The 20,737-nt window shown below is 38.4% G+C and overlaps 1 pseudogene; it reads left to right on the top strand.

The window, feature by feature from the left end:
• The first annotated feature begins 12,108 nt into the window (after positions 1-12,108).
• On the top strand, positions 12,109-13,573 carry LOC114206444 (programmed cell death protein 4 pseudogene; annotated as a pseudogene).
• Positions 13,574-20,737: the final 7,164 nt, after the last annotated feature.

The following is a 20,737-nucleotide window of genomic DNA, read 5'->3' as shown; positions in this document are numbered from 1 at the left end:
GCTTGTGCTTTCTCTCCCTCTCCCTCTGTCAAATAAATAAATACAATCTTAAAAAAAAAGCTTTAAAAGAAAAGGGTTATTTTAAATATACTGCCCACCAGTAGAGAGACTAGTAAGAGGAACCGTTTTCCTTTCTTATTTCTCCCAAAGGTATTCCGAAAACACAATTAAACGTCTTCCTCCGTGGAACAGAAAATCAATCGCTTTTCTCTGGTGCTCCAGAGCCCATTCTCCAGCCTTCCCTGGAGACATGCTGCTGCCATGGGGACCCCAAACCATTTAGCTACAAATGCCCCTGCAGAGTTAGTGGTGCAATTTCAGTCCTCTTCTCCTAGGATGCCAACATTTTACAGATATTAGAGAATTAGGCCAGCCTTTCTTGCTAGCCACTGCACAGAAACAATTAGGACGAATGCATTCTGAGAAACTAAGAGTGATTACTGGATTCGCCCTCTCACCAGTCTTGGAACAGTGGCTAGGAGGAGGCCGTGGGAGAATGCTCAAGTGCACGCCTCTTCCCAGAGTGGAGGGTAGGTTGACCCGCCCAGGGAAGCAGTTCCCTCTTCTCTATTGCCTCTCTTCCAAATAAATCCCCCAAAAGGCGTCGCGCGACGTGTATCCTATGGCCTCTCTGACTTCATTTTTTTCCACTCGTTGCCAGGCCCCTGAGCTCCAGTTACACTGGTCCCTGCTGCCCTTGACTCGGCCAGACATGCCTTTGTATTGGGGCTTTTACAGTGACCTCTTCCTCTGCCGGGAACAGTTTTCACCTCCTCCAAACCTTAGCTGGAATGTCACCTTCTCAGTGATGGCTTATTTAAAATTGCACCCACCTCTGCCACTCCTGTATTCTCAACTCTAATTACCTTGCTCTACTTTTTCATTATTCCTTGCCACTTATCTCTTTTAAACATACGATAAAATTTATTTATTTCTCTATCCTGAGTGCCTATAATAGTGCCTGGCACACAAACAGTTATTGAAAAAATTGAACAAATGAACGGAATTCAGAGTCCTGTGGTTCTCAGACAGCGTCCATACATTCAAGATTTTTCGTGTCAGTCTTAATTTTAACTCTCTTGCTGTCAAGATCTCTCTGCTCCCTTTCTCTTGCCCTTTATCACTATTCCTCCAGTTTATACTTTAAAGCAACCAGATCTTTTAAACATATAAGTCTGATCAAAAGTAAGGGTAGAGCTTGGGCAAAGCAACCTGGGAATTTGTTTTTTGTTTTTTTGGGTTTTTTTATTTAGCAACCCAGAAAGTTGCAGCACCGTGTGCCTGGTCACAGGTGGGAGCCATTACCACCCAGCCTGAGCCGGGTCTGAGCTCTACCAAAGGGCTGGCTGATGGGAGGTAACTAACAGGAGACAACCTAATGGGGAGGGAGCCAGGGAAATAAATCTCCCGACTCCATTCTCCTCTCTTCCTCTCATCTCCTGCCAGTGGCCCCTTGTGGCTGAACTTAGCCAGAAACCAGACGACAAGGGAGCCATTCATACAGTCCTCCGAAGTCAGCCTTCTTGGGACCATGGATGTGGCAGAATGGAGAAAATGAAAGATAATCACTTTGTCTCTTCTTTTTTCATGTGGCTCCACTCTCATGTCCCTTCCTTTTTTTTTTCTTTTTTAAAGATTTTATTTATTTATTTGAGAGAGAGAATGAGAGAGAGAACACAAGAGGGGGGAGGGTCAGAGGGAGAAGTAGACTCCCTGCTGAACAGGGAGCCTGATGTGGGGCTCGATGTGGGGCTCGATCCCGGGACTCCAGGATCATGACCTGAGCTGAAGGCAGTCGCTTAACCAACTGAGCCACCCAGGCACCCCTCTCATGTCCCTTCCTATCATTCCCAGAACATGACAAATTTTCTTCCCACTCAGGGCTTTTGCGACTTGCTCTTCCTTCTGTCTGGAGTGCTCCTTCTGCTATCTCCTCATCCTGGTCAGTGTCCCCTCCTGAGACAGGCCTTCTCTGGCCAGTGTCCTCACTCAATTATCTTCAGTTACATCTCTTTCTTTTTCTTTCTTTCTTTCTTTCTTTCTTTCTTTCTTTCTTTCTTTCTTTCTTTCTTTCTTTCTTTCTTTCTTTCTTTTTCTTTCTTTCTCTCTCTCTCTCTTTCTTTCTTTCTTTCTTAGCATTTACCACAACCTTTAATAAATACGTTTTATTGTCCATCTCCTCCTCCAGATTATGCAAGCACTCTAAGAACAGAAACTTTGTCTTTTTTTTTTTTAATTCCCATACTTGGAACAGAGTTTGGCACTAGTAAGCGTTCAATAAATATTTTTTGAATAAATGAACAAGTACATGAATAACCAAAAAATTCTAAAAGAAAGGGAATTTCCTACTAGATATTAAAAAGCTACAGTAACTGAAACATTTCGACCCTGCACAGGAATAGAATACCATAGCTCAGAAGTAAAACCACTGCAATACTTCCTAATTGGTTTCCCTGCAATATTTTGATTTAGTATATGATAAAGTGGCATTTAAAATCAGTGGGGATTAGAGAGGCACCTGGGTGCCTCAGCTGGTTAAATGTCCGACTCTTCATTTTGGCTCAGGTCATGGTCTCAGGGTCATGAGATTGAGCCCTGTGTTGGGCTCCATGCTGAGTGTGGAGCCTGCTTGAGATTCTCTCCCGGTCCCTCTGTCCTTCCCCCTACGCTCTTTCTTTCAAAAAAAAAAATCATTGGGGATTAGATAATTAATACCTAAATGATGTTGGGATATTGGCTAGCAATTTTGTTTAATGATGGATATATTCCTCATACCTTCATTGAAATAAACTATATATGGATCAAAGATTTAAATATGAAACCATGATAAATTGTGTGAATACTTTTATGATCTTGAGAAAAGGAATGCTACTTTAAACATTATAGACAAAGCAGAAAACATAAAGGAAAAGAATGGTATATTAACTACCTAACATTTATATTTAAAAAATGGTAAATGTTATAACAAGTTTGAAAAACTGGGGAAAAAAATCACCAATGTTCACAACCACCAATAATCAAGAATGCAAGTAAAATGATTATAAAATGTCATTTTTTTGATCTTTCAAATTAGCAAAGACTAAAAAGATTGATGATACTGAATGTTGACCAGTGTATTAGTTTCTAATTGCTATTGTAACATATTACCACAAACTTAGTGGCTTAAATTCACAAAATTTATTATCTTATAGTTCTTTAGGTCAAAATTATGCTATGGGTTTCACTGGGCTAAAAATGAAGATATCAGCAGGGTTGCATTCTTTTTGGAGGCTCTAGGAGAGAATCCTTTCCTTGCCTTTTCCCACTTTTAGAGGCCACCACATTGCTTGGCTCATGGCCCACTTCTTTCACCTTCAAGGCCAGCAAGATTGCATCTCCCTCTGAACCTTCTTCAGTAGTCAGGTTGCAATTTTACAATACCAGAATCAGGATGTCACCACATATTGTGGGATTCTATGAATGCAATGTTTAGAATAGACAAATCTATAGGGACAGAAAGTTGATTAGTGTTTGCCTGGGTATGGTGGGGATGATGGTTTGGAATTGGGAGTGACTGGTAACAGGTATGAGCTTTCTCTTTGGGATGATGAAAAGTTTCTAAAAATGATTATGGTGATGGTTATACAACTCTGTGAATATACTAAAAACTATTAAATTGCACACTTTAAGTAAATGGTATGATATGTAAATTATATTTCAATAAAACTAATAGAAAACAAAAGAATCAGGCTGACATTATCCAAATCTAGGGATAAATCTTAATATCACAAATAGTGGAACAACCAAACACATGGATATTCTGTTATGATGCAATTTGAAGTAACTCTGAAGTAGTCTTGACAAAAAATTAAATGTTTATTTGAATTTAATCAAGACTTTAGACCTAAACTCCAGGGTTTCTTTAATTCCAAGAATAAATTCTGTTTCCACGAAGAAGCAATGAGACCAGAAGGTGGCAAATCCGACCAGACAACTCTTCTAGCCTTCTCAAGAAATCACTGTCGTGGAAGGAAAAGTGTGGATGGAAACTGTTCCAGATTTCACAAGACTTAAGAGATATAACAAATGTAATGTGTGGGCCTTGAGTAGATGTTATTTTCAGGAAACCAACCAGAAAGTACATTTTTAATACAATTGGAAGATTTAGATATGGAATCAGTATTTTATGATTAAAGGAATATTGTGAATTTTGTTAAGGATTATGGTTATATACCCTTAATTATTAGAGAGCTCCACTGAGTGAGATGTCATAATGTTTATAATCTACTTTTAAAAAATCAGGGGGCACCTGACTGGCTCAGTCGGTGGAATGTGTGACTCTTGATCTTGCGGTTGTGAGTTCAAGCCCCACTTTAGGCGTAGAGATTACTTAAAAAAAATAAAATCTTAGAAAAATAAATTAATTAAAAATAAGAAATCAGAAAAAATAGAGACCAAACATATATGGCAAAATGTTAACTATTGTCAAATCTGGGGGTGTATATAGGGGTCCATTTTACTAGTTCCTCTCTTCTCCATATGAAAATTTTCATTATATGAACTTTTAGAGCCACGAAATTGTAAAATCTGTAATGATAACCAAAAAGAATTATCCAGAGTTTTCCAAGAGATGTTTAAATAAATTAAGGGATATAAATAATTTTTAGCAATTCTGAGTTCTATATTAAGCTGCAGGTGCTATCAACTTCTATAGTAGATACATATATTATAAAACGACAACCCAAATACTATTGAATTTTGTATTGCATTTTATAGAACATTATCCTTTTTTAAACAGAGAAATATATATATATTTATATATATATAAATATATATAACTAAATATTTAATATCTATACCTAGATAAAATTTTCGTGCACATAAATTTAAAAAACAGGAAAAGTCCTTTATCATATTATGATCCCTACATTGTGATCACAAAATATGGCAATTTTATCCTTATATAAAAGAAACATTGTATTCTTGAAATTCCAGCAGAAGTCAACAGATAACAGTAGGAGAAAAAAGAACTAGTTCTGAATTTCCTGACATGTTGATCTAGCATTCCACAGTCCAGTTGCCTCTCTTGTCCTATCCACTCAAAGATCTCTATCTCATTTCTGAAATTTCTTATCATTCAGATGATCTAGGAAACAGAGGTACATAGTCAGATTTTCTCAACAGGGTCAGAGGCAAATCATAGATGAATGGCTATTTTATCCTACTTTGGGTCGAGCCATTGTTTGCTACATTCAAAAACAGTTTTATGGTGAAGCTAATGAAATCTACTTGTACAAGCCCCTTCCAAGTGCCCAGGAAAAGTCCTAGCTATTGTTCACATAGCCATATGCTTTTGTAAAATTTGAAGAAGTTTTAAAACACAATTGGTAGACTTTTGTCTTTGTACTCCAACCTCCCACCAAACTTCCCTGCATGTTAAATGTTGGATGAATAGCTATTGGCATTTCTGGAAGTCAAATAAAGGGAAGTCGAGTTGGGGATACACTGGGTTTAGTTCATAATATAATTTAAGTGGTTCATAATTTAGGTGCTTCATAATCATGTCTGGGTAAAGTTATTGCCAGTCTGCTGGATATAGGAATGGATTCCAGGAACATACCTACCACCAGCTGTGCCAATTCATGTCCTGGCATGAAAGTGCAGAGCTAGAGGTCCCACCACAATATGAACATGTCCTAAGCTTACAGCACCAAAGTATGTCTATAGTGGATGAGAAACAAAGTCAAGGGTGTGATGGAGTCACTGGGGAATGATCAATGCTGCTGCAGAGAGAACAACCGGAACAGGATGCAAATGGACTACGTACTCCAATAGAAAGACAAAGATGATCAGACTGGGTTAAAAAACAACCCAACTATTCACTGTTTCCAAGTACATACTTTAAGTAAAGACAAAGAAAGTTTGAAAGTAAGAAAAGATAGAACCAAATTGAGCCAGAGTTGGTATGTGGAAAATTCTTCTAGTCATCAGAAGTGTAAAACTAAATGGAAGATTCCCCCCTGAGGTGGGAAGGAGCTTGGTGAGCTTGAGAAAGAGAAAGGAGGCCCGTGTGGCTGGAGCAGAGTGAACGACAGGGAAAGTGCCAAGAGATGACATTGAAGATGTTGGCAAGGATCAGATTATTCAAGACCTTGTAGGCCATGGCAAGGAGTTTATATTTTATTCCTAAGAGTATGGGAAGGTTTACAATGTTTTTAATTTAAAAAGAGACAAAACCTGTTAACTACCTTGAGCTGCTAGTTAGCATCAGCTTTGCACCAAGGTGCTCAACAGAACTTACAGGATATTTTAAACTTTAAAGAAAATATAGCAATACATCTGTCGGATACCACGCTAACTGGTAGCTCCAGATGGTTAACAATTTCAAAATTAAATTGAGCTACATTCAATTTGGTGACGTCTTATCCTTGGGAATCTGGGTTTTCAGCACAGCTGTGATAAAAACCAAGTACCACATGAAAATCATTGCGTAATAGGAAATAACCTTGGTAGTGTGCAATCCAGTTGCAAGGTTTGGGAAATTGTGCAGCACCCAACAGGTGCACACATCTCATCAGTGATTAATTGCAAATACTTAAAAATCAAGTAAAAATATTTTTCTTTTACATATGTTTATTGTGTTTTCAAAGAACTACTAAGTTGTTAGAATTAAAATTTATGAAGTTATTTGGACCTAATGACTTAATAAATGGAACTATTTCCTATTTCCAGAGGCATTATGAAAGTCATGGAAACACTAGGGCTCTATAAACCAAGTAAGTTTGGGAATCTTCGTCTTTTTTTTTTTCTTTCAAGATTTTATTTAAATTCTAGTTTTAGTTTTAAATTCTAGTTTTAAATTAGTATTAGTATTAGTATTAGCTTCAGGGGTAGAATTTAGTGATTCATCACTTACATATAACACTCAGTGCTCATCCTAACAAGTGTCCTCCTTAATGCCCATCATCCAATTACCCCATTCCCTCCAGCAACTGTCAGTTTGTTCCCTTTTGTTAGGAGTCTCTTATGGTTTGCCTCCCTCTCTGTTTTTATCTTATTTTATTTTTCCTTCCCTTCCCCCATGTTCATCTGTTTTGTTTCTTAAATTCCACATGAGTGAAATCATATATGTGTCTCTCTCTGACTCACTTATTTTGCTTAGCATAATACACTCTAGTTCCATCCACATCATTGCAAATAGCAAGATTTCATTCTTTTTGATGGCTGAGTAATATTCAGTTATACACACACACACACACACATACCACGTCTTCTTTATCCGTTCATCAGTCGATGGATATTTGGGCCCTTTCCATATTTTGGCTATTGTGGATAGTGCTGTTATAAACATTGAGGTGCATGTGTCCCTTCAAATCACTATTTTTGTATCCTTTGGATGTGGATGTGGAGAAAGAGGAACTCTCTTACGCTGTTGGTGGGAATGCAAACTGGTGCAGCCACTCTGGAAAACAGTATGGGGGTTCCTCAAAAAGTTAAAAATCGAGCTACCCTACGACCCAGCAATTGCACTACTAGATATTTATCCAAAGGGAAACTTTGTCTTAAGCACAATTTTAGATTGATGAAGGAGGCCAAAGAAACCCCAAGAGTGGGAACTAGAAGGGATAGAATAATTTGCACAAAGAAGTTAGCCGTGGAAAGGAAGAAGTATGTTATTTTCCTTGAAGGCAGGAATAAGTTAGATAAATAAAAAAGAGGTGAAGGTGAAGGTGAAGGTACAAGGATAAAGACAAAAATGTGATAAACAAAGGAAAGAAGCTGATGGAGTTTCCTCTGAAGAGCCATGGTTGTCTTGGAGTTATCTACAAAGAATGAAGGAGTTCCTAAGGGCTTTAGAGCATGAGGAGGACTGGATAGAGAAGGCAGGGAAATCTCTACATTTGAGGTACCATGTGGTTTGATTTAACTTTCTATGATTATTTATTAAATACATTGTACTGGCAATGCTATTTTTTCTCTTCCTTTTGTTCTTATTTTTTCCCCAGACAGAAGATATGCTCGTTTTCAAAAAGTGTTCTTATTATGAAAATTTTCATACATACAAAAATTTGAGAAGAGTAATAATGAAGCTTGATACACCCATCATCTAGTTTTGACTATTGACATTTTGCCATATTTGCTTTTTATTTGCTAGAATATAGCAAAGTAAACAACAGTTATCATTGTATTTTACATCTAAGCACTTCAGTAAGCATCTCTGAAATATGAAGACATTTTCTTATGTACTGTCAAAGGATGAGACCATTACTCAACATTTGAAATGCAAAACTATATCTATTACTTAAGTAAACAAGTGCTATACTGGGCAGGGACAATCTGTCTGGGTAGAACAGATTGCTGATCCCTTGGAAGGTTTAGAGGAGTGTGGAGTTCAGAGATCAATGGATGAGTCCAGGCAGGGATTGGGTTTTCAGAGATGTGGAAGTTACCCCAGTGAGGTTGTTGCTGATTGGCTGGCATTTGGAACCCTCTTTTTTGAAGTAACTCAACTGACTGATTTTCGGAAGCAAGAGACTGTCACAGATGAATTAGATTACAAATTGGATTGAGGCAAATGGTCATTGATTGACTAAATGGATTTAAAACCAGTTCTGGTAGTTATTTGTTACCATGATTATAGATCTACCATTTATTGGGATGCCTGGGTGGCTCAGTTGGTTAAGCATCTGACTCTTGATTTTGGCTCAGGTCATGATCTCAGGGTCATGGATCTAGCCCCGCATCAGGCTCTGTGCTCAGTGCAGAATCTGCGTGTCCCCCTCCTTCTGCTCCTCCCCTGTGCCCTTTTTCTCTCTTTAAAATAAATAAAATCTTAAAAAAAAAAGAACTACCATTTATTGATCAAGCAGGTTTAAAACCAGTTGTGGTGGCTGCTTGTTACAATAGCTTGGGTACAATCAGTCTTTTTCAGAATCATGGAAATTTTTTTCTATTCTCAGTATCATTATCACACCTAATATAATTAACAATAATTCCTTAATATCATCTAATGTGGTGCTACATAAAAATGTGACCCATAAAGTAAGTGGTGCTAGTCCATAAACTGTAACTTGTTTGTGAAGAAATGAGTAAAGAAATTAAAAGTAAGCATTTGTAAGTATAACAATTTCACAGGATAGTTTTTGTCTGATGATTCTAAGAATAATCATAGACTTTGTTGTACATCTTTCTTTTACAGTTGATCCTTGAACAGCATAGGGATTAGGGGCACCAACCCCTACCCTGCTCAGTCAAAAATCCACGTATAACTTTTGACTCCCAAAAAACTTAATAGTCTAATGTTCACTGGACGCCTCACATGTCAATGAACATATACTTTGAATGTTATATGTATTATACACTATATTCTTATAATAAAGTTAAACAAAAGAAAATATTTTTAAGAAAGTCATAAAAAATCATAAATAAATCATAAGTCATCAATACAGAATTGTATTTACTTAAAAAATCTGCAAGTAAAAGGACCCACATAGTTGAAAGCTGTGTTGTTCAAGGATCAACTCTACTTCATTTTCCTACTAATTACATTTTATTTTTAAAATGTAGTGGTTGGCAATAAATTGGGTGAAAAAATTTCTTCACTACACTTGAAGCAACACTGATCTCATACCCAGCCCATATTTAAATTTTCCCAATTGTTCCCAGTGTGTCTTTTAAGTTTGGTTTGCTCAACCCATTTGCTTACTATGTCGCCTAGGATAGGGGCACTGGCTGGCTCAGCCAGAAGAGTATGTGACTCTTGATCTCAGGGTTGTGAGTTTGAGCCCCACGTTGGGTGTAGAGATTACTTAAATGAATAAACAAACTTAAAAAACAAAGACTCTTATAATCTAGAGCATCCTTTTTGTACCGCTTCTTTTTTCATGCCTTTGACTTATAAGGAAACCGGCCAATTGTCTTGTAAAATTACCCACCCTGGTTTGTGGTTTGATTGCTTCCTCAATATCTGTTTTTTAAAGATTTTATTTACTCATTTGAGACACAGAGATACAGAGAGAGAAAGCATGAGCAGGGAGAGAGGCAGAGGGAGAAGCAGGCTCCTCGCTGAGCCAGGAGCCCAATGCGGGGCTCGATCCCATGATCCCAGGATCATGACCTGAGCCGAAGGCAGACGCTTAACCATCTGAGCCACCCAGGTGCCCCTACTTCCTCAATATTTTTTTTTCCAGTCAATAGCTTGCTTTTCATTTTCTTAATAGTGTCTCTTGAAAGGCAAGCCTCCCTTCACCCCTTTAACCCACCCCCACTCCCTGCCTCCAGCAACCACCAATCTGTTCTGTGTCCGTGAGCTTGTTTGGCAGGGAGGGATTGTTTATTTGTTGTTTGTTTTTTCTTTTTTAAGATTCCACATATAAGTGAGATGATACAGTATTTATCTTTCTCCTGGCTTATTCCACTTAGCGTGATGCCCACAAGGATGTTGCAAGTAGCAAGATTTCATTCTTTTTTATAGCTAATATTCCATTATATTTTCTTTATCCATTCATCCATTGATGGACACTTCATTGTTTCCATATTTTGACTATTATAAATAATGCTGCAATGAACATGGGGGTGTGGATATCTTTCTGAGTTAGTATTTTCATTTTGTCTCATAAATACCCAGAAGTAGAATTGCTGGATGATACCATAGTGCTATTTTTAATTTTTTGAGGAACCTCCATACTGTTTTCCATAGTGGCTGCACCAGTTTGCATTCCCACCAACAGCATAGGAGGTTTCCCTTTTCTCTATGTCCTCACCAACACTTGTGATTTCTTGTCTTTTTTTTTTTTTTTTCTTGTCTTTTTGATACTATCTATTCTGACTGGAGGAGATATCTCCTTGGGGTTTTGTGGTATTTCTCTGATGATTAGTGTTGAGCATCTTTTCATGTACCATTGATCATTTGTATGTCTTCTTTGGAGAAATGTTTATTCAGATCCTGTGCCCATTTTTTAATCAGGTTGTAGGTTTTTTTTTTTTTTTTTTTTTTTTGCTGTTGAGTCTTATGAGTTCTTTATATTTTGGATATTAATTCCTTATCAGATATATGAATTGCAAATATTTTCTCCCATTCAGTGGGTTGCCTTTTCATTTTGTTGCTGGTTTCCACTACTGTGTAGAAGCTTTTTAGTTTGATGTAGTCCCACTTATTTATTTTTGCTTTAGTTTCCTTTGTTTCTGGTGTCAAATGAAAGAAATCATCATCAAGACCGATATCAAGAAACTCACTGCCTATGTTTTCTTCTAGGATTTTTATGGTTTCAAGTCTTATATTCAATGCTTTCATCTATTTTGAGTTAATTTTTGTGTGTGGTGTAAGATAATGGTCTTGTTTCATTATTTTGCATGTGGCTGTCCAGCTTTCCCAACACCATTTACAGTAGAGACTGTTCTTACCCTATTCTATATTCTTGCCTCCTTTGTCATAAAGTAATTGACCATACATGCATGGGTTTATTTCTAGGTTTCTGTTCTGTTCCATCAATGTACGTATCTGTTTCTATGCCAGTATCATACTATTTTGAATAGTATAGCATTGTAATATAGTTTGACAATAGGGAGCATGATGCCTTCAGCTTTGTTCTTCTTAAAATGAAAAAAATTAAATACAATTTATAAGAGCATCAAAAAGCAGCAAATATCTCAGAATATATCTAATGAAATGTATAAGATCCCTCTGCTGAAACTGCGGTATACTACAAAAAGAAAATTTAAAAGACCTAAGTAAGTGGAGAGGAAAGGCATGTTTATGAATTAGAAGAATCAGTACTGTTGGGGCGCCTGGGTGGCTCAGTCAGTTGAGCATCTGCCTTCCGCTCAGGTCATGATCCCAGAGTCCTGGGATTGAGCCCCACATCGGGCTCCCTGCTCAGCAGGAGAAAATTTATTTGGAAATGCAAGGGAATCAAATAGCCAAAATCATCTTGGAAAAGAACAAAGTTGGAGTTCTTACACCACCTGAGTTTGAGACTTACCATAAAGTTGTATAATCAAGGGGCAGAGGCGCTCTGAGGCGGCGGTAGAAGCTGAGGTGCGGGATCTGGGCCGGTGGACCAGGGACCTGGGTGAGCGGCGGCTGCGGCGGCTGCCCGAGGGAAAATAGATTCCAAGGGAAGTCTTCCATTGGTAATTTAATCAATGCAAGTGACATTAAGGAACAATGAATATAGAAAATGAGCAGATACTGAATGTAAAGCCCACAGATCCTGATAATTTAAGCGAGTCTCTCTTTTCTGGTGATGAAGAAAATGCTGGGACTGAAGAAATAAAAAATGAGATAAATGGAAATTGGATTTCGGCATCCTCCATTAACGAAGCTAGAATTAATGCCAAGGCAAAAAGGCGCCTGAGGAAAAACATCCCGGGACTCTGGCAGAGGCGATTCAGTCAGTGATAATGGAAGTGAAGCCCTTAGAAGTGGAGTAACTGTACCAACCAGTCCAAAGGGAATGTTGCTAGATAGGAGATCCAGATCTGGGAAAGGAAGGGGACTACCAAAGAAAGGTGGTGCAGGAGGCAAAGGTGTCTGGGGGACACCTGGACAGGTATATGATGTGGAGAAGGTGGATGTGAAAGATCCTAACTATGACGACGACCAGGAGAACTGTGTTTATGAAACCGTAGTTTTGCCTTTGGATGAAACAGCATTTGAGAAGACTTTAACACCAATCATACAGGAATATTTTGAGCATGGAGATACTAATAAAGTTGCGGAAATGCTGAGAGATTTAAATCTTGGTGAAATGAAAAGTGGAGTACCAGTGTTGGCAGTGTCCTTGGCATTGGAGGGAAAGGCTAGTCATAGAGAAATGACATCTAAGCTTCTTTCTGACCTTTGTGGGACAGTAATGAGCACAAATGATGTAGAAAAATCATTTGACAAATTATTGAAAGATCTACCTGAATTGGCATTGGATACTCCTAGAGCACCACAGTTGGTGGGCCAGTTTATTGCTAGAGCTGTTGGAGATGGAATTTTATGTAATACCTATATTGATAGTTTCAAAAGAACTGTAGATTGTGTACAGGCTAGAGCTGCTCTGGACAAGGCTACTGTGCTCCTGAGTATGTCTAAAGGTGGAAAGCGCAAAGACAGTGTGTGGGATTCTGGAGGTGGGCAGCAGTCTGTTAATCACCTTGTTAAAGAGATTGATATGCTACTGAAAGAGTATTTACTCTCTGGAGACATATCTGAAGCTGAACATTACCTCAAGGAACTGGAAGTACCTCATTTTCACCATGAGCTTGTATATGAAGCCATTGTAATGGTTTTAGAGTCAACTGGAGAAAGTACATTTAAGATGATTTTGGATTTATTAAAATCTCTTTGGAAATTTTCTACCATTACTCTAGACCAAATGAAAAGAGGTTATGAGAGAATTTACAATGAAATTCCAGACATTAATCTGGATGTCCCACATTCATACTCTGTGCTTGAGCGATTTGTAGAAGAATGTTTTCAGACTGGAATAATTTCCAAACAACTCAGAGATCTTTGTCCTTCAAGGGACAGAAAACGTTTTGTAAGTGAAAGAGATGGAGGTCGTCTTAAACCAGAGAGCTACTGAATATAAGAACTCTTACAGTCTTAGATGTTATAAAAAATATATAAATATATCTGAATTGTAAAAAAAAAAGTTGTATAATCAAAACAGTGTGATATTGCCTTAAGGATAGACAAATATCAATGGAATAGAATAGAGAATCCAGCAAAAAACCCAAGGTGCCAAGATAATTCAATAGAAAAATGAAACACTTTTTAACAAATGGCCCGGAAACAACTGGATATGAGTATCAAAAAAATTAAATCTTAACCCTTATCTCACATACACAAAAAATTAATTCAAAATGAATTAGAGAGGGTACAGCTCTGTGTTAGAGTATTTGCAGATCGAAATGTATAATAGACCGTGTGAGAAAAGCTAGAGCTATGAGGCCTGCACTATTCAATACAGTGGCCACTAGCCGCGTGTGACTACTGAGCACTTTGAATATGGTTCATCCAAATTGAGATGTGCTGTAAATGTATAAGACACACTAGATCTCAAAGCCTCTGTATGAAAAATTATAATGTAAAAATCTTGTTAATCAGTTTTTGATGATGTGTTGGATATATTGTGTTGAATAAGAGATATTATTAAAATCAACTTGACTTATTTTGTTTTACTTTCATTTTATTATTATTATTATTTTTTTAAGATTATTCATTTATTTATTTATTTGACAGAGAGCGAGAGAGGGAACACAAGCAGGGGGAGCAGGAGAGGGAGAAGCAGGCTCCCTGCTGAGAAGGGAGCCTGCCCAGGGGGCTCCATCCCAGGATGCTGGGATCATGCCCCGAGCCAAAGGCCAGACACTTAACAACTGAGCCACCCAGGCACCCCTTTGTTTTACCTTTAAAAAAAAAAAACTATCAGGACATTTAAGATGATATATATAGGATGTAGAAGCAATGATACTCTGGTAGTGATGGGCATGCCTAATGCTCAGGTCTGGTTTTCTAATGCCATTCTTCAGTTAAAGAAAACAGGGCTCCTTGGAGAAGTAGGGGATTCTAAACTGGGGCAGGAAATATACAAGATAAGCCTGGAGATTTTTATAGCACCAGAAAGTAGGAAAATGCTCATATCAAAGAAACAAACAAACAAAATCTACATTGATGGGATATACCAAAAGGACATAAGAGCCAACTGAAAGAGCTCCACAGGCCAAAGCTGGAACAATTTGAGCAACAAAATAAAGTAGTATTGGATTGTAATCGGAAGTATAAAATAAATATCTGCGAGTCCATACTGATATAAACAATTAATTGAAAAAGGAATAAATAAATGGGAGAGACGAGACAAATTTCTCTTGCAGAAGAATTCAATATAATTCATGCAGATACTCTACCTTCAAGGAGAGGGAGCATAACTCCCCGCTCCATAGGCTACACATAGTGACTTTTTTTTTTTTTTTAAGATTTTATTTATTTATTTGAGAGAGAGAGAATGAGAGATAGAGAGCACGAGAGGGAAGAGGGTCAGAGGGAGAAGCAGACTCCCTGCTGAGCAGGGAGCCCAACATGGGACTCGATCCCGGGACTCCAGGATCATGACCTGAGCCGAAGGCAGTCGCTTAACCAACTGAGCCACCCAGGCACCCCTACACATAGTGACTTTTAAAGAGTGTATTATTTGGTCATAAAAATGAATCAAGTACTGACATAAAAACATGGATGAGCCTTGAAAATATTATTCTAAGTAAAAGAGTCAGAATGAGAAGGCCACATATTGTATAATTCCATTGATATGATAGATCAAATAGGCAAATCCATCGAAACAGAAAGTAGGTTAGTGGTTGCCAGGGACTTGGAAATGGGGGATATTGGGAGTGGTTGCTAATGGACACAAGGTTTCTTTAGGTGTGATGACAATGTTCTGGAATTAGATAGTGTTGATGGTTGCAAAATGATGTGCACATCCTAAAAACACTGAATTGTACAATTTGAAAGACTGATCTTACAGTATGTGAATTACATCTCAATTTATTAAAAAGTTTTAGAAAATTCCTGGGCCCCATCTTAGCCAACTAAAAATAAACTTTGGGGGTGGGCCCCAGGCATCTTTATTTTTAAAAAGCCTCCTTCAAGTAATTCTAATGGGCCATTAAAGATGTGAAATACCAGTTTAGACCAAAAATATTCACTATCAGAGCACCGGAGGTTAAAAAAAAAAAGGGTTTGCTAGCAAAGAAGTTGGGGGAGGAATGGCTACCAGAAGGCAACCAACAGTATCTGCCACACTGTGTACTAACTTAGATTATGTTTCAGGTAGAATTTTTCTCTCCATAGGATATCTGAATATTTATTGAGCACCTACTATGTGCTGGTGCTGAGTGTATGGTGGTGAACAAAACACGTTCCCTGCCCTCATGGAGCTTAGTCGTGGGGATTAGCTGTTCTAGTGTAGAGAAGCATTGCTAAGGTAAAGAGGCAGAAACAATTCAATAAGTGAGGGAGTTGGGGATGGGTATGTTCAAGGCAGTGAAAAAGGGATGATTTGGGCATTCTTGAGGCTTAGGACCTTCAAATACCAGGCCACCTTCCCTCAGTACACATATGCAAGGAAGTCCTGAGGTGGTACTGTAACTCGGATCACAAAATTAAGATCTAACCTTTTATAGTACTCATGGACAGTATCTTTAAATTAGTTCCATAGGGAAATGTTTAATTAAAGGCATCTTGCAACCTTTTGTTGATATACAGAATTCTATGTGTTGTACGTTTTTATGAGGCTGCTTGGAATTTGCTTTACTGTCTCTGAGGCTGTCCTTTATACTTCAAAGATTTATTATGACCATTTATGTCATATGACCATTAAAGAAGACAAAGTAGCGAAGATAGGCTTACATTTGGTAAAATCTTAGAGAGCTTATAACGACAGCTACCTACATAGGATTAGCCATCCTAAGCAATCTCCCAGAAGAAACTCATTTCATTCACCAAATATTTATTAAGATTATACAATGGAAACATGGGTAAATATGTAATATATTGGTTATTGATATTATATTACATGATAGAATCTTACTTATATTTCTAGACTTTAAGGTGATGTTCTGTATTTCCATCCCTGACCACTTCCCTGACCTGATTTCCAGATGCCTCCTTGCACCTGAATGACCCACAAGCATCTCAGGTCCCAAATGAAACTAACTGCTCAAGCTCCTTCTAGCCTCATTCCTCCTGTTTCTCAGAGCATGTTAGCCAAGTATCCACTGAGGCACCACAGGGTCATATGTGACTCCATCCTCACACCCCACAATAACATGCTAATCATTTTCATTTTCCTTGTCCAATCCATCTCCCTCCTCTCCATCCCCCCACTGCCAATTCATACATTTGTTAATTTAGTAAGTATTTTTTTGAGCATAAACCATGTACATTAGTGTTCTTTGCTTTGGAACAAAGTCTCAGTGAATAAAATAGTCAGTGAACAAAACCAGCAAAGATCCTGCCTTCATGGAGCTTACATTCAATTGGAGAGAGAAAAATAAAATAAGCAAAATATACATTGTTAGAAAGTAACTGGTACTTAGGAGAAGAAAGGAAGCAGGAAGAGGGATATGATGTATAGGGGTGGGACTGAAGAGCTTCAATGAGAGGGTGACCTTTGAGTGAAGACTTGAGAAGGAAATGAGGAAGCTAGTCCTGTGGATATCTGGAGGACACCCCCCGAGGAAAGAGTACATGAAAAGGTCCTGGGGTAGGATTGTACCTGGTCTGTTTCAGCATGGCAGAGAGGCCAGTGTGGTTGCAGGAGAGTGAGCAACGGAGAGGAGTAGAAGGGTTGGAAAGAAGTGGGAGAGTTAATAAAGACAAGATCCTGTAGGTCATAGCAAGCAGTTGGGGTTTTGTTCCAAATGGGGAGCCATCAGAAAGTTTTGAGCAGGGGAGTGACAGAATCTGATTTACTATTTTAAAATAAAAGGATCACTTCAGTTGCTACCTTGAAAACAGACTGAGTGGGGAAAGAATAGAAAGAGGAAGAGAAGTGAAGCTATTTGAGTAATTTACTAGGGAACTGATGGTGGCCCGCACCAGTGTGGGAGCAGTGGAAGTTATGGGAAATGATCAAATTCTAGAGCCAACAAAACATGATGATTAACCAGATGTGGGATGTGAGAGAGATGTCAAAATGACTTAAGCACCTGAAAGGATGGAATTGTCATTAGTGGAGCTGGGGAAAACCACAAGGGAAACAGGTGTGTGTGTGTGTGTGTGTGTGTGTGTGTGTGTGTGTGTGTGTGTGTGTGTGTGTTAGTGGCGGTGAGTTGCTTTCAGGAGCTCAGTATTAGACATGTTAAGCTTGAAATGCCTAGTAATTATCCAGATGGAGGTGTCTAGCCAGCTGCTGGATATATGAGTCTTGAGTGCAGGGGAGAGGCCTCAGCTGGAGATGTAAACTTGGAAGTCAATTAAATAAGGATGGCACTTAAAGCCATGAAACTAAACGAAATCATCATCTCAGTGAGGGTGGGTTGAAAAGAGAAGAGACCCAGCTCAGACCTGGGGCCTTCAAACAGTTAGAAGTGAAATAAGGGAGAACCAGAAAAGGAGATTCAGAAGGAGCAGGTAAAAGGATAGGAAGAAAGCCAAGGAAATGGTGTCCTGGGAATGAAGTGAAGAAAATATTCCAAGGAAGAGAGAGAGTGATCAACTAAAATAAATGTCAATAGGTCAAATAAGATGAGGTCAGAGAAACTAACTTAGGATTTAGTAGCATGGAGGGCTTTGGTGACCTTGAGAATAGCCTCAGTTTGAGTGCTGGGATCAAACCTGACTGGACAGTTTCAACAGGGAACAGGAGGAGAGAAATCGGAAACAATAAATATAGGCATATTTTCCAGAGTTTTCTTGTAAATGGACAGAGGAAAAGGAGTAGGAGCTGGAGAGGGAGTTGGGGTTAAGAGAGATCCCTTTAAGATGGGACAAATACCATATATTTATTTGTGTGTTGATGGGAATAATCCAGTAGAAAGCCAAAAAAAAAAAAAAAAAATTGATGTAGGACAGAGAGGAAAGAATTCCTGGAAACTATGTTCTTGAATAAGTGAGAGGGTTAAGATCTAACCAGGGTACAGCGGACAGGCAGACCATAGCATGATTGCTCCATCCACAGTGGGCGGGGGGTGGGCAGGCGGGGGTGGGCAGAAGGCTGGGCATATGAGTGCAGTTGGCAGGGGATGGGAGGTGGTAGATGACTTGTGGAAGTTCTCTTGTAACTCCTTAATTTTCTCAGCGAATAGGAAGCAAGCTAATCAATGGAGAGTTGAAATAATATTGCTATAAACAATTTCCTTTTGAAATTGTTCCTGCCTTTTGAAACACATTTATATGCTTTTCTCTTGGGGATACATCTAGAGGTAGAAATGTTGGGTCATATAGAATGCAAATGGAACCAAATAAGATTTTTAGGATTAATTTTTTTTCTGATTTTAAAAGTAGACAATACAAAATTGTTTAAAGAAGCGAATACCAATAGAACCCATAACCACTTCTTCTGGAAACAAGTGTTATTAACATTTTTAACAATAACATGCTAACAGGTTTAACAATAACATGCTAACAGGTTCTATTAGTAAAAATAAGTGCGATTTCTTTTCTCTATTTGAAAAATTTCTGCAATCTGATATTTTTTAATGAGAAAATTTAACAAAATTTTTATTTTTTAAAATATTTATTTATTTGACAGAGAGAGACACAGCGAGAGAGGGAACACAAGCAGGGGGAGCAGGAGAGAGAGAAGCAGGCTTCCCGCTGAGCAGGGAGCCCGATGTGGGGCTCGATCCCAGGACCCTGGGATCATGACCTGAGCCGGAGGCAGATGCTTAACTACTGAGCCACCCAGGCACCCCTAACATAAAAATTTTAAAACAAGCTATTTGTTGAAGCAACCCTCAAAGAAAACTTCCAGAATTACCATACAACTGTACTGACCTAGTAAGTATTTGCTGTAGCAATCCTACCTCTTTCCATTCAGGTGACATTGGACATCACTTAATAGGATTGGGTTTACATGGAAAGTATTCTTGAAATAACAGAAGGTACTTATTTTCTCCTGGATATTTTACCCAATATTTAGGAAATACCGCCACCACGTGGATGGTAGGGATTTAGTTTTGATTCCTGTTTTCATTCTGTATGGAGAAGTCAGAATAGCAGACAAAAAGTGTGGGAGTGGATTTGAGGAAACTCTGGGCAATTGGGTTGAATTAGGAGGGTTAACTCAGACAGTTGCTCATGTATATGTGAGCCAAGAAGGAAAGATGAAATCCCAAATAGGAGGGAAGCTGAAATGGAAATCTTCAAGAGACTGGCTTGTACATCTAGTAGGCTGAGTAATGTGTCCTGATTCTAATTTTAGAATCTATTCTAAGGAAATAATCATAGCTGTACAAAAATATAACAATGTTGAAAATATTTAGTGCTGGTGTTTATCCTGTTTGTTTTATAACAAAAAACCAAAAATGTAAATTTCCAGCGATTGAGGATTAATTGAATAAATGACACATATTTTTTATAAAGATTTTTAAAAAATTTTTTATTAGAGAGAGAGAGAGAGTATAAGCAGGGGAAGTGGCAGGTAGAGGGAGAGGGAGAAGCAGGCTCTCCGCTCAGCAGGGAGCTTGATGTGGGGCTTGATCCCAGGATCCTGGAATCATGATGTGGGCCTAACCGACTGAGCCACTCAGGCACCCCAATACATCTTTACAAGTAACAGTTCCACGCATTTTCGCAACAAGCAACTTTGTTGTCATCTTTGCTGCAAGAATTTTTGCTGCAAACATTTTTGCCACATAACTAGTTGGCCATAATGCAATTTTATTCTATTTTTTTAAGATTTTATTTATTTATTTGAGAGAGAGACTGAGAGAGAGAGAGAGTGCATGAGAGGTGGTAGGGTCAGAGGGAGAAGCAGACTCCGGACTGAGCAGGGAGCCCGATGTGGGACTTGATCCTGGGACTCCAAGGTCATGACCTGAGCCGAAGGCCGTTGCTTAACCAACTGAGCCACCCAGGCTCCCCATAACACAATCTTAATCTAACAGATAAAATCACGAAAAACAAAGGAACTTCGTATTATTGCATTGTGGATGCTTTCCACACTGTTGTTTGTTCTTGGCATATTGTCACATGTTCATTGATAGACATTCCAAAGTTCCATGGGAAATTTGGAAGAAACGCTAATACTGTAGCGCCTTTGTAACT

This window comes from Eumetopias jubatus, unplaced genomic scaffold (assembly GCF_037043125.1).
Source record: "Eumetopias jubatus isolate StellerSeaLion01/CBP00866 unplaced genomic scaffold, mEumJub1_p1.0 scaffold_7, whole genome shotgun sequence".
Classification (NCBI taxonomy): Eukaryota; Metazoa; Chordata; class Mammalia; order Carnivora; family Otariidae; genus Eumetopias; species Eumetopias jubatus.
The sequence above is the reverse complement of the archived record's forward strand: the minus strand, read 5'-3'. Positions and strand labels throughout refer to the sequence as shown.